The sequence below is a fragment of the Pelophylax lessonae genome (genome assembly GCF_965119305.1).
Source record: "Pelophylax lessonae genome assembly, chromosome: 7".
NCBI lineage: Eukaryota > Metazoa > Chordata > Amphibia > Anura > Ranidae > Pelophylax > Pelophylax lessonae.
This window is the reverse complement of record NC_138774.1, coordinates 205,237,569-205,251,696: the sequence shown is the minus strand read 5'-3', so window position 1 is coordinate 205,251,696 and position 14,128 is coordinate 205,237,569. Positions and strand designations below refer to the sequence as shown.

The following is a 14,128-nucleotide window of genomic DNA, read 5'->3' as shown; positions in this document are numbered from 1 at the left end:
CACTTTTTGGGGACCAGTGACACAAATACAGTGATCAGTGCTAAAAAAAAAAAAAAAAAATGCACTGTCATTTAACTGATGACACTGGCAGGGAAGGGGTTAACATCTAGGGCGATCAAAGGGTGAAATGTGCTTCTGGGGAGTGCTTTCTAACTGTAGGTGTGGGGGTTGCTTTGACTGGGGGAAGACAGAGATCAGTACTAAAAAAAATAGCACTGTCATTGTACTAATGACACTGGCAGGGAAGGGGTTAACATCAGGGGCGATCAAAGGATTAAATGTGTTACCTGGGAGTGCTTTCTAACTGTGTGGGAGGTGCTTTGACTGGGGGAAGACAGAGGTCCGTGTTTTTGCTTAGCATAAACACAAGATCTCCAGTTTGCTCCCTCACAGACCGCGGTTCTGCCTCTCCAGAGAACGATCGTGGCCACCAGAACCGCTGATTGGCTCCGCTGTGTCCAGGTTTGTGATTTCATGCAGCCGGGCTGCCGTGCTGCAGTATAGCCGGAAGTGGTCAAAATATATTAAACAAATGTTGCTCGTCCTGTAAAACGCTTGCAGACTCAGTTACTCGCAATCCAAGGTTTTACTGTATTTGTCTTGCTATCGGATAGATTTAAGGACTTTTTATTTATTTTTTTTTATTGTTTTTAATAGTAATGGCGGTGATCAGCGATTTTATTTTAGTAAATTGTATTTTTATTGAAAACATTTTTAAGTACAAATGAATTCCCAAAGGGACTTTTCAAACAATAATGGAAACATACAATACCATGGAAACATACAATACCATAAACAAATGGGACTCAAGAGAGCCAAGGTATTACATACTGTAGAGAAACAAAAAGGTCCCTTTCAAACGGGCGATCCAATCCGATCCGCCTGTCAGTCGGATCGGATGCTCCATGCATCCCTATGGGGCAGCGGATTTCAGCGGAGACATGTATGCTGCCACCCGCTGCTATCCCATCCGATCCTGTCCGTGAAATCCGGACGGTTGGAAACCCTATTTACCTTCCGTCCAGCGGATCGGATCGGATGAGAACGGACAGGCGGTCCGTTCTCATCCGATCTCCCCATAGAGGACAGCGGGGATCTGACAGCTCTGTCTCATCACACAGAGCGGAGACAGAGCTGTCATCTGATCTCCCCATAGAGGACAGCGGGGATCTGACAGCTCCGTCTCCGCACACAGAGCAGAGACAGAGCTGTCATCCGCCTGCTCAGCGGGGATCAGCGGATCGATCCCCCGCTGAGCAGAACGGACTCCGTCGGGCACACCGCCCGTGTGAAAGGGGCCAAAGAAAATGGATTAAAGAAAGCAACAATAGAACCTGTAACAGTATGACCTGAGGGTTTTTAGGGCTAGCGATCAGCGATTTTTAGCGGGACTGCGACATTGCGGCGGACAAATTGGACACTAAATGACACTTTTTGGGGACCAGTGACGTCTTGTAAAACACTCGCAGACCAAGTTACTCGCAATCCAAGGTTTTACTGTACTTGTCTTGCGTGCGCCACCCCGTTATGTCCGCTTGGCGCATGCGTTTATTCTATGAGTGAATGTCGCTGCATTGAATAGACGGTTTCTGTGGATAATCGGTGAATATTCAATTCTGGAGAGCAGCAAAGAATGGAATGCGAGCGCCCGTACAGTATATTCAATACCTGAATACCTGTATATAAGCGTGCCATTATTCTGCGTGCAGGCTACGTCAGTCTCCTGTCTACACATAAATACAGCAGTGTGTTTTTTCTGGATGGGAGGAGGGGGTGGGGGCAGCATAAAGAGCCAGTGTCTGCTTCCCCCCCACCACCTCCAGTCATTAATCAGCAGCTGGAAGGATGCATAGAACAGAACATATAGGTGGTAGATGAATGGAAGAGGCAGTGACAGGGGGAGGAGACTGAGTACTGACAGTTGCGCCTTGCAGAGGGTGGACCCAGCTCCCCTGCATCCCACTGGGCTTGTGCTAACTGATTGAGAGAAACAGTCTGCATCACTGCAGCAGAGCCCACTGCAGACAGCCAAGGCTCAGGGAGGATCAGGAGCAAAGAAAGAGCCATTTCATTGCAAGGAGGGGGAATGAAGCAGCAGCTTGTGCTACGGATCTTCCAGCTGGTAGGATTTTCATCTTCCTTAACAGCCTGAATCCCTTCTCTGGGAGGTGTGTGTATAGGGTGGTGGTGGGGAGGGGGGATCATCCAACAACCATTGCTCCTGTGTTGCATCAGGTATGAGGTCCCCCAACCGTGAGATCCAGGACCTTCCATCATTCTGCTCGCCCACTGTGCCCACCAGGGAAGGCAATCAGCCCAGCTAATAAGCCTGGACCCGTTCCAAAGAAGCATTACAACACCACAAGCTATTTTCTTTCCCATTTTTTTTTTCCCTTCCAAATTTTGGATTGGATTATTGCAAGATGACAGGGGTCTACGTTCTAATCCGAACAGGGCGATTAATGCTTTTTGTATCCAGGCAAGCCCCCCTGGCGGAGGTGATCGCTATGGATTGCACGCTCATTTAAATGTAAATCTGGAGCTGGGGGGGTGGGGGGGATGCATTGTGTGTGCTGGAGCTATATAGAGTGCAGAACACAGAGAGAGAGAAGAAAGAGGAGGAGGAAGAGGGGGTGTATGCTGGCTGCATCTACTCTGCCTTTCAGATAACCTTTGGAGAATCTGGCCTTCCAAAATTCACCCAACAGCCCTAGACAGGAGGCAAGGGTGGTGCGGGGCATTGGTTGGGATCCGCCAGCTCATAAGGTGTCTTCTTTTCTGTCTTGCAGCCATTAAATAAGGTAAAAGGCGACAATCAAAACGCGGTAGCCCATCGGTGGTCATCTTTCCATATCTCCTCTAAAACCCGCTAAGCGCTAAATCAAGTCGGGCGAAGATACCACACTTGGTAGCCCTTTGCGCTACCTTGCAGGGATGCTGGCACATACAAGAAGGAGGTGTGTGCGTTGCGTGCTTGTGGTGCGGGTGCGGGCACGCGTGCGATTGTGATTGATATTCTCCCCCCCGTTAGCTGAGCAGATGGTAAATATTGGTGCTTTCGGCTCACGGCAACCAATGTTGGCTTTATAAGTCGACGAGACATTTTAAATATTTAATCATCGTTGTTATTCCCGGTTCATTTTGTTTACGACCTCTTGGTTCTTCCTACGTGCTTGAACCCAGAATATAGGTGCCTTTATTGAGGAATGTTTATTGACTTGCTGTAGGTGGTTGGAAGGGTCAAGGATGCTGTGATGGCCCTAGTGGCAGCCGATAACTTTTCTCCATCTATTTGGCTTCACGGACAAATCCTCTTTTCAGCACGTAGTCAAAAAGGTGTTTGTTTATTTTTTTTACCTCTGTTTTTATAGGATTTTTTGCTGTTTTCTTTTACGTTCTTTGATATTATTAGGCTATTTGTATCATTTTCCTGGAAAGGAAGCTGACCCCATGGATGTATTTGATTCCACGTATAGCGCAGGTGATGCACGTAGAGATATGAATTTATTAGCCACGTGAACGCCATACTCTTCTAATACTGGACCCATTCCATACACTTCATGGTATGGATTGGTTTTGTTGATGCTTTTGGGGTGATTTACTAAAACTGGAGAGTGCAAAATCTGGTGCAGCTCTGCATAGAAACCAAATCAGCTTCCAGGTTTAAGCCCTCGTTCACACTGAATGCGGCTTTGGAATAGTGCGACTTCACCTGAACTCGCACTATTTTAAAACCGCTTTTCGGTCCGGGTTCATACACAGATGTCTATTGAGGTCACCCCCGAAGTCGCCAAAAGTAGTGCAGGAACTACTTTTGGAAATCGGTGCAGCACTGCAAAGTCGGCGTCACACTGATTGGGATGCTCCAATTGCCGTCAACAGACTGCGATTTAACCTGTCAAATCGCGCTGATGTGAGCGGGAGCTTAGGTTAGGGTCACGCTGAATGCGGGTTTGAAATCGCGCGACTTCACCTGAACTCACACAATTTCAAAGCCGCATTTCAGTTCGACTTCTGGGGCGACTTGAAAGAGCGGGTTCATGCACAGATGTCTATTGAAGTCGCCCTCCGAAGTCGCCAAAAGTAGTGCAGGAACTACATTTGGAAATTGGCGCTGCTCAGCAAAGTCGGCGTCACACTGATTGGGATGCACCCATTGCTGACAACAGACTGCGATTTAACCTGTCAAATTGCGCTGATGTGAGCGGAAGCAAAGTCGGCGTCACACCGATTGGGACGGTGCCATTTCTTGCAATAGGCTGCGATTTGACATGCAATTTGAGCTGTCAAACCACGTCAATGTGAATGGGGGCTTAGGTTAGGTTCACACTGAATGCGGGTTTGAAATTGTGCGACTTCATCTGAACTCGCACGATTTTAAAGCCACATTTCAGTCCGGCTTCGGAGGCGACTTGAAAGACATCTGAGCGGGTTCATGCACAGATGTCTATTGAAGTCGCCCCCCCCCCCAAAGTCGCCAAAAGTAGTGCAAGAACTACTTTTGGAAATCGGTGCGGCGCTGCAGTCAGCTTCACACCAACTGGGATGGTGCCATTGCTGGCAATAGGCTGCGATTTGGCATGCGATTTGAGCTGTCAGATCGCGTCAATGTGAATGGGGGCTGAGGTTAGGTTTACACTGAATGCGGGTTTGAAATTGTGCGACTTCACCTGAATTCGCACGATTTCAAATCCACATTTCAGTCCGACTTCGGGGGTGACTTTAAAAACAACTGTGTGGGTTCATGCACAGATGCCTATTGAAATCGCCCCCGAAGTCGCCAAAAGTGGTGCAGGAACTACTTTTGGAAATCGGTGCGGCGCTGCAAAGTCGGCGTCACACCGATTGGGACGGTGCCATTGCTGGCAATAGGCTGCGATTTGACATGCGATTTGAGCTGTCAAATCGCGTCAATGTGAATAGGGGCTGAGGTTAGGTTCACACTGAATGCGGGTTTGAAATCGTGCGACTTCACCTGAACTCGCACGATTTCAAAGCCACACTTCAGTCCGACTTTGGGGGGTGACTTTAAAGACAACTGCGCGGGTTCATGCACAGATGCCTATTGAAATCGCACCCGAAGTCGCCATAAGTAGTGTAGGAACTAATTTTGGAAATCGGTGCAGCACCGCAAAGTCGGCGTTGCACTGATTGGGACGCTCCCATTGCCGCCAATAGACTGCGATTTGACATGTGATTTGACCTGTCAAATCACGCTGATGTGAGCGGGGGCTGAGGTTAGGTTCACACTGAATGCGGGTTTGAAATCCTGCGACTTCACCTGAACTCGCATGATTTCAAAGTTGCCCCCGAAGTCGCCAAAAGTAGTGCAGGAACTACTTTTGGAAATTGGTGCGGTGCCGCAAAGTCGGCGTCGCACCGATTGGGATGGTGCCACTGCCATTGCTGGCAATAGGCTGCGAATTGACCTGTCAAATTGCGCCGATGTAAATGGGGGCTTAATGTCAAAGCTTAATTGAACAAGCTGAAGTTAGAAGCTGATTGGCTGCCAAGCACAGCTGCACCAGATTCTGAGTTTTCCTAAATATACCCTTTGTGTCACTATTAGTCAAATGAAATAGTATGATATTAAGCTGCAGCAGCCAATGAGATTCTTATGTTCACTATCTGAGTCATGTTAGCTGCTTGCTAATTGGGGGGCTCTTATTGACTATAGTCTTGATCTCAGTTACTTAGTTGGTTGTAAGCCATTAGGGTGTATTCAAGTAAACTGGGCAAGGTGGATAAGTAAAGCCAGCCATACACATGCAGATTTCCTTGTTTAGCGCCCCCCCCCCAGACTGAACAAGCGAAATGAATTGATTCCTCCATCCACACTAAACAATATTGAGCCCTGGTTCACATAATGCTGCTTTGAAATTGTGCGACTTCACTTGATATCGCCAAATTTAAAGCTGCATGTCAGTGTGACTTCAGGTACAACTTGGCTGATATCTGGTGCACCTGAAATCGCCAAAAGCAGTGCAGGAACTGCTTTTTCATATCGGTGCGGCACCACAAAGCCGGCATCGCACCGATTTGAACAATTCTGTTGCCAACAACAGGGTGTGATGCCCCATACACACGTGCAGATTATCTGCAGACTTTTGTCTGCAGACTTACCAAAACCATATAATATGAGGTCAAACCTAAACACTTTCAATTTGTATGCAATCCGGCAGGCCCTTGCACTACATAGAAAAGGTAAGTAATCTGCACGTGTGTATGGGGCATGACTTTTCATGCAATTTGAATGGAGAAATGTCATCAGCACACCAAGGATTCCTCAGAAGGCTCCAAAGCTTTATTCACATGGTCACAGGGTACACATATGTCAACGTTTCGAGCCACGCAGGGCCCCTTCCTCAGGCAAGTGACTGAGGAAGGGACCCTGCGTGGCTCGAAACGTTGTGATATGTGTACCCTGTGACCATGTGAATAAAGCTTTGGAGCCTTCTGAGGAATCCTTGGTGTGCTGATGATATTTCTCCATTCAGATGGTCTATGGTTTCCAGCTGGTGGCCATTACAACACCCAGCAATGGTCTAGCTCAGGGATCCTTAAACTACGGCCCTCCAGCTGTTGCGGAACTACACAATCCATGAGGCATTGTGAAACTCTGACATTCACAGCCTTGGCTAGGGCATGATGGGAATTGTAGTTCCTGAACAACTGGAGGGCCATAGTTTGAAGACCCCTGTTAGCTATTCCCATGAATGTGTGCATGGGGAATATTGCGTTTGGACTTGGCATGCAATTTGACCTGTCAAATCTGATGATGAGGCACGAGGGCTAAATGACGAATCCCCCTGCCAGCTATTGTACGCAGCAGCCACTGCTCTGGCAGCTGATGCCCACCCAGACAGCGCCTGCATCTGATTGGATTCAGGTACTGTTTGGATGAATATTTTCCTACTGACTCCTTTGACAAAAGTAGATTGTAGAATCGCATTTTGTTAAACAGCAGGGTGCCAAAAGGGCCACCCGCAGCTTGAGTTGGAAATTCAAACCGTAGGTGACCACATTAATGTGTAAAGAATAATAACACTTAAAGGATATGTGCATTTTAAAACAAAGTGCACTTATTGCCTCCCTCCCCTACAACCTGAAGTATCTACCCACCCCTTCCTCAGATGCATGCTTACCTTCCTCCTGCAATGTTTACATCCTGCTGATAAAAGTCTCTTTGCATTTTTCTTCTGTGTGGCTGTCCCCCGAGGCAGGGGACGCTCGAGAGATGGCAATATGGAAGTCTATGAGGACTTAGTGCGCAGGTGCAGCCAGCGGGATGGAGATTTAGCCTGCAGGATGTAAACAGCACCGTGCACCATGGCTGGGAGATTCAGGTAAGTATACAAGGATGGGGAGAGAGTGTTACTTTATACCAGGGAAAGGGATGGGAAGACAGGCAAGGTAAATATACTTTTGCAGGAAGTATACTTAGGACGAGTTAACACATATGCAAATTGGATGCGTTTTTAACCACATCCAATTCGCATAACATGAATGTGACCGGTGTTTTGCCGAAAACTCCAACTTGCCGAGATCTCCAACGCCAACGGCGGTATTTCCGGTAAATGTACACCAGGAATAATTGGAGATTTCACAGAACACCGACAGCCTATACACTCCGGTACATGCTATAAGTAGTGCAGATTGTTAGTCCGCCCGTTAGTAACCAGAAACATGGCTGCCTCCAAGACGAGAACACCGGCAGTCTAAACACTCTGGTACATGCTATAAGTAGTGCAGATTGTTAGTCCGCCCGCTAGTAACTAGAAACATGGCCGCCTCCAAGACGGCAGCAACTAGCAGGGGGACTAACAATCTGCAATATTTATAGCATCTACCGGAGTGTATAGGCTACCGGTGTTGTGTGAAAACACGATCTCTGCAAGTTGGAGTTTTTCGGCAGAACACCGGCTTTCAATGGAGCCAGATCACACATTTCCGGCTTGGCCGCAGTGCGGTTTTAAAAAGGGTCCTGTGCGTTTTTGGGTCCAGTTCAGGTGCAAATTCAAGCAAAAATTTTCATGTGAATCGCACTTGAAACAGTCAACAGTCAACATAAATGGGTTTCCCCACATCCGATTCGAATGGCAGGAGACTGTGACCGGTGTTCTGCTGAAAATTGCAACTCGCCAAAATCTCCAACCACATCACTTCCGCTGACTCTACTGCAGCAATAATTGGAGATTTGGACGAGTTTGTGTTTTCAGACCACCGGCAGTCAATGCACACCGGTACATGATCAGTTGCCTGTTTTCACAGACCACCGGCAGTCAATGCACTACAGTACATGATCAGTTGCCTGTTTTCACAGACCACCGGCAGTCAATGCACACCGGTACATGATCAGTTGCCTGTTTTCACAGACCACCGGCAGTCAATGCACTACAGTACATGATCAGTTACCTGTTTTCACAGACCACCGGCAGTCAATGCACACCGGTACATGATCAGTTGCCTGTTTTCACAGAATATCGGCAGTCAATACACTACGGTACACAATCAGTTGCCTGGGTAAGGAAGAAAAAAGTTATCGCTGCCTTGGGGGCAGCCATGTTGTTGGTTAGTAGCAGGTGGACTAACAATGTCCACTCATTATAGCGTGTACCAAAGTGTATACGCTGCCAGTGGTCTGTGAAAACGTCAGCTCGTCGAAATGTCCAATTATTGCTGCTTTAGAGTCACCAGAAGTGATGTGGTTGGAGATTTTGGCGAGTTGGAGTATTTGGTAGAACACCAGCTCTCAATGGAGCCGGTTTACACAGCTCCGGGGGCTCTGGAAAAGGGTCCTGTGCGTCTTCTGGTCCATTTCAGGTCTAAATTCAGGCAAAAATTTGGACCTGATTCGCACCTGAAACAGGGAACAGGGACGCATTGGACCCCCTGCTGCGAGCCACAGCCGTAGCTAGTGTGAAAACGGCCTAAAGCAGAGTTATTGTCATGTCAGGTAGGTAGGTTTAGTTTATTTGCTGAGCTCTCTTTTTACAAATGGCATTTACTTTGCTCTCAGATTTTAACAGACTAGTTTGTTCAGCAGAATAGTCTTTACTGGTTATTTCCAACCAGGGTTCCTCCAGAGGTTGCAAGGGGTTCCTTGAGCTGTGGTTGATTGACCTCACATTTGATGGTTCATGCATAGTTCCAGAGCCATTGTCACTTGAAGAGCCAACTGCTTGACACCAACAATCTTTTTAGCTGTCTATAAAGCTTCACACACACTACTACTTTTTTTTGTTCAATCCAACAGGGCTGAACGTAAAAAAAACTGCTCAGGGGGAGCCGCTGTACTAACTATGCAATGTTAGTACAGCAATCTCCCCTGCTGTGCTGTTGAATTGTGTTCTGACAGGGGGACGGCCCCCCCGCCAGAACACTCCAGTCAGCACTCTCAGCTATTGGCTGGGATCGCTGATTAGGAGCCGATCGGCAAACCTTTTTCGGTCATGGCCCTTCACCAGAAGGGACCAGCTACAGTAGACACGGGCCAAATGTTGCACACTTTCAACTGAACCAGCCAATGCCGTCTGACATTCAGCCCGTGTGTGCTAGGGTTAAAGTGATATTAGCCTCTTTTTTTAGTTTAAAAATAACAAACATGTCATACTTCCTCTGTGCAGTTAGTTTTGCACAGAGCAGCCCAGATCCTCCTCTTTTGGGTATCTCGCCAGCGCTCCTGCCCCTTGCTCCTGCCAAGTGCCCCCACAGCAAGTAGCTTACTATGGGGGCACCCGAGCCAAGCTGCTGGCATTCACATACAGAGCCACAGCCCTGCCCCCTCTCTCTCCTCATTGGCTCACCAACCTTAATTGACAGCAGTGGGAGCCAATGGCGCCCTCTGCTGTGTCTTAGCCAATCAGGAGGGAGAACTCCAGGCAGCCAGGATTCCCATGCAACATCGCTGGATCGAGATGGGCTCAGGTAAGTAAGGGGGGGGGGGGCTGCTGCACACTGAAGGTTTTTTTATCTTAACGCATTTAATGCTTTAACATAAAAAAAACTTCTGCCTTTAGAACCATTTTAAGGGTAATTTTTCCCACTGGCAAACAGGGTAAGCAGAATTTTCCCACTGAACCCAATAAACTGATTTCAATAAGGGGTCCCTGGGACCTTAAAATTATTTTAGGGGTTCCTCTGGGTTAAAAAGTTTGAATGGACAAAACTTTTCCTACCGACTCCTTTGACAAAAGTCAATCATAAAATCGATTTAGGTTGAGCATAAGGGTGCCAACAGGGCCACCCACGAGCTAAGTGCCAGGGATCCTCAAACTACGGCCCTCCAGCTGTTGCGGAACTACACATCCCATGAGGCATTGTAAAACTCTGGCATTCACAGACATGACTAGGTATGATGGGAATTGTAGTTCTAAAGCCCCGTACACACACACAGATCGTCGTCATACAAACGTCGGCGGACGAAAGATCTGCCGATTGTACGCGTGTTAGTATGGTGCCTCCGACAGCTGTCTGCACACAATCCGCGGACAAGAGTCTTTCTTGCAAACATGAAAATTTTTGTCTGCGGACACCAGAACGGATGATTGTTCGCCTGTCAGTACAGAAATCAGCCGACAGACCGCAGATTTGCAAGACTGGGCATGCTCAGAAAATAAAAAACACAGGGAAAGTTAACCATTACATGACATCACTTCTGCAGTCAGCTGAAGTCTGCGGACAAAATTCTTGTGCTGTCCTTGTGCTGTCTTTGCACTTTTCAACAGACACCGACATCCCGGGGAGAAAAGACGAACATTTGTATGACGACGATCTGTGCGTGTGTACGGGGCTTTAAACAACTGGAGGGCCATAGTTTGAAGACCCCTGATAAACATTCAATTGTGGTTCAAGCAAAATCGTGTTCAATACCTCGGTCACCCAGATCAAAAGAGGAAGTTCTCAAGTGTGAGAGTTGAACAGATGACAGTACCACAAAACGTGTGGAAATTTCTTTACTCAATAAATAGTTGGTTAATGTAGCTTCCTCTTAGATAAAGTGATAACAATATGGGTCAATGTTGGGGCAATTATTGGACTAGCTTTTCAGCACTGGAGTGGTCCCTGAGAAGATACTTTCTGCTTGGAGTTTGTATGTGCTCCATGTGTCTACCTGAGTCTGCTTCTGTTTCTTAAAATATATACTGGTTGGATAACTGGCTTCCTCCAAGACTGGTCCTTTTGTGATAAGGATGTTAGACTGTAAGCTCAGAAGAAGAAATCGATGTTGAGATCATCACACCGATATCTCTGGGCTAGGTTCACACCTAACCACTGCGATGCAGTGTGGTTCTTCTTACACAACTTTAGATGTGCTGCTCAAAATTAATGGCCCGGCGTGCACCCCATGCGGCCCAGAAATCAAATCCTCACCTTCATTAACAGCGTTGGGATGAATGGCACCACATTTCACCAATGCAAGTAGCACTTGGTGGCTTGCATTGCAGTAATGCAATCTGGAGCATGCACGTTCCTACAGTGCGATAATGTGATCAGGACCTTAGCCTGTTTTTACCCAACTTTGATTCCTACACCTTCCTAAAACAGACAAGTTCCCTGTTGTACCTCATACCTTCTGTTGCATTTTTTAAAGAGGAAGTAAAGCCTAAAGAATAATTTGTACCTATAGGTAAGCCTATGATAAGGCTTACCTATAGGTACTGTAAATATCTCCTAACCATGCACCGTTTAGGAGATATTTACCTTACATGCAGCCAGTGACATCACTGGCGCATGCGCTCTGAAGGAACAGCCGCTGGTGCCGTTTCTTCAGAGCCCCGTGCCGTGACCGTTGGCTCCCGCGTGCGTGCGCGGGAGTGACGTCACCGTTGCTCCGGCCAATCAGATGGTCGGATGCCGCGATCCCGGAAGACGGGCGACTGGGCTCATTATGGGTTTTTCTTTCAGGTTGCAGCAAAAAAAAAAGAAATTTCATGGGTTTACAACCTCTTTAAATACACTATATTGTCATAAATATTGGGACACCTGCCTTTCTACGCACATAAACTTTAATGGCATCCCAGTCTTAGTCCGTAGGGTTCAAAATTGAGTTGGCCGACCCTTTGCAGCTATAACAGCTTCAACTCTTCTGGGAAGGCTGTCCACAAGGTTTAGGAGTGTGTCTATGGGAATGTTTGACCATTCTTCTAGAAGCGCATTTGTGAGGTCAGGCACTGATGTCGGACAAGAAGGCCTGGCTTGCAGTCTCCGCTCTAATTCATCCCATAGGTGTTCTATTGGGTTGAGGTCAGGCCAGTCAAGTTCCTCAACCCCAAACTCTCTCATCCATGTCTTTATGGATCTTGTGCACTGGTCCAAACCATTTGGTGGAGCGGGGTTTATGGTGTGGGGTTGTTTTTCAGGGGTTGGGATTGGTCTCTTATTTCCAGTAAATGGAACTCCTAAGGTGTCAGCATACCAAGACATTTTGGACAATTTCATGCTCCCAACTTTGTGGGAAGAGTTTAAGGGTTGGCCCCTTCTTGCTCCAACATGGCTGCGCACCAGTGTACAAAGCAAGGTCATAAAGACATGAATAAATGATTTCACTGGAACCAACCAACCAAACCCAACCCCTGAAAAACAACCCACACCATAATCCCCCCTGGAAACAGTTTGGGGATGGTATAAATGACTGTGCACCAGTGCACAAGGCAAGGTCCATAAAGACATGGGTGAGCGAATTTAGGGTGGAGGAACTTGACTGGCCTGAACAGAGTCCTGACCTAAACCTGATAGAACACCTTTAGGATGAATTAGAGTGGAGACTATGAGCCAGGCCTTCCAACATCAGTGCCTGATCTCTTCTGGAAGAATGGTCAAACATGCCCATAGAAACACTCCTAAACCTTGTGGACAGCCTTCCCAGAAGAGTTGAAGCTGTTATAGCTGCAAAGGATGGGCCAACTCTATATTGAACCCTACAGACTAAGACAGGGATGCCATTAAAGTTCATGTGCGTGTAAAGCAAGGCATCCCAATACTTTTGACAATATAGTGTATATAAGATGAATATAAAAAGAATGAGATGCCCTTGTAATGATCAAGCAAATTGGCTGACCAGCAAGTTTCGGGAGATACAAGAAGCCTAAATATGACTTTTGAGCGGTAGAACTTTTTGGACCCATTCTCACTGGTCCACTTTGTTGAAGAGCATTGATCATTTTGAACGGGCTGCCGAGGCACCACATTGCGGGTTTTAAAGCACCTGCACGAGTTTTGTCAAGACAGCGTACCGCAATCTGTGGGTTATGGTGCTGCTTAGGTGTGTTTTAGTTGGAGTATTGTGCCATGTTACCACAATGCATATCTGTAAATGGGTCCTTTAGTGGGTCCCTAAAATTTTAAATAAGCAGCAAAATGCAAAAGGTCTTTGTGTACCAAATTCATAATTTACCTTTAATTATCGTTCCCTACAGTGCATGACTAAATGCTAAAGTCTGATTGGCTGCAATGTTAGTGCACATACTTGCTCCTTGTGTTTTACTATTAAATAATTGCCTTAAATGGCATTCCAAAAGGGTCTTTCCCAGGCTCACATAGTCATAACTTCCTGTAATTACGTGATCTTGACTAAACGTGTCACTATTGTTAAAAATGATGGGTCACTATCACGGGGAATGATATATATTTTATTTTTGGTAAATGGTAAATCAGCCTCTCTCCTATTCCCGGCAGATCATCATTGCCTATTGTTCCTCCATTGTGCTATTGTCTCTATAGGCTGCTAGATATATTGGCTGTCAGGAATAGGTTTGCATTCCACGCGGTCCGATCCCAATAACCCTGTGATATTGTAGGATCTCACAACATTTAAAAAGACTAGAATTTACTTTTTTTTTTTCCATAAAAAAGAATTTCAATTTTACATTTTTTACATTTTTTTTTAATCAATAATCAATTTAAATTTTTACCTTAATTTTTAATAATGCAAGTAGACAAACTACACGCAGCATACAGTTTTACCACGCCAGGCACCAATTTGAGATATACGCTATATCACCAAAAGTATTGGGACGCCTGCTTTTACACACACATGAACCTTAATGGCATCCCAGTCTTAGTCCATAGGGTTCAATATTGAGTTGGCCCACCCTTTGCAGCTATAACAGCTTCAACTCTTCTGGGA

The 14,128-nt window shown here is 46.5% G+C and overlaps 1 protein-coding gene across 2 annotated transcripts in view; it reads left to right on the top strand.

Moving 5' to 3' along the window:
* Positions 1-1,839: 1,839 nt before the first annotated feature.
* RNF208 (ring finger protein 208) overlaps positions 1,840-14,128 on the top strand; it is a 43,519-nt gene continuing 31,230 nt past the window's right edge. The window contains exon 1 of one of the 2 annotated variants that reach the window (XM_082264702.1): positions 1,840-2,122. The gene's annotated coding sequence lies outside the window, so the exon portion shown is untranslated. Of the gene's footprint in view, positions 2,123-2,876; positions 2,958-14,128 lie in introns of those variants that run through there. The other variant, XM_082264703.1, reaches the window with a different exon arrangement.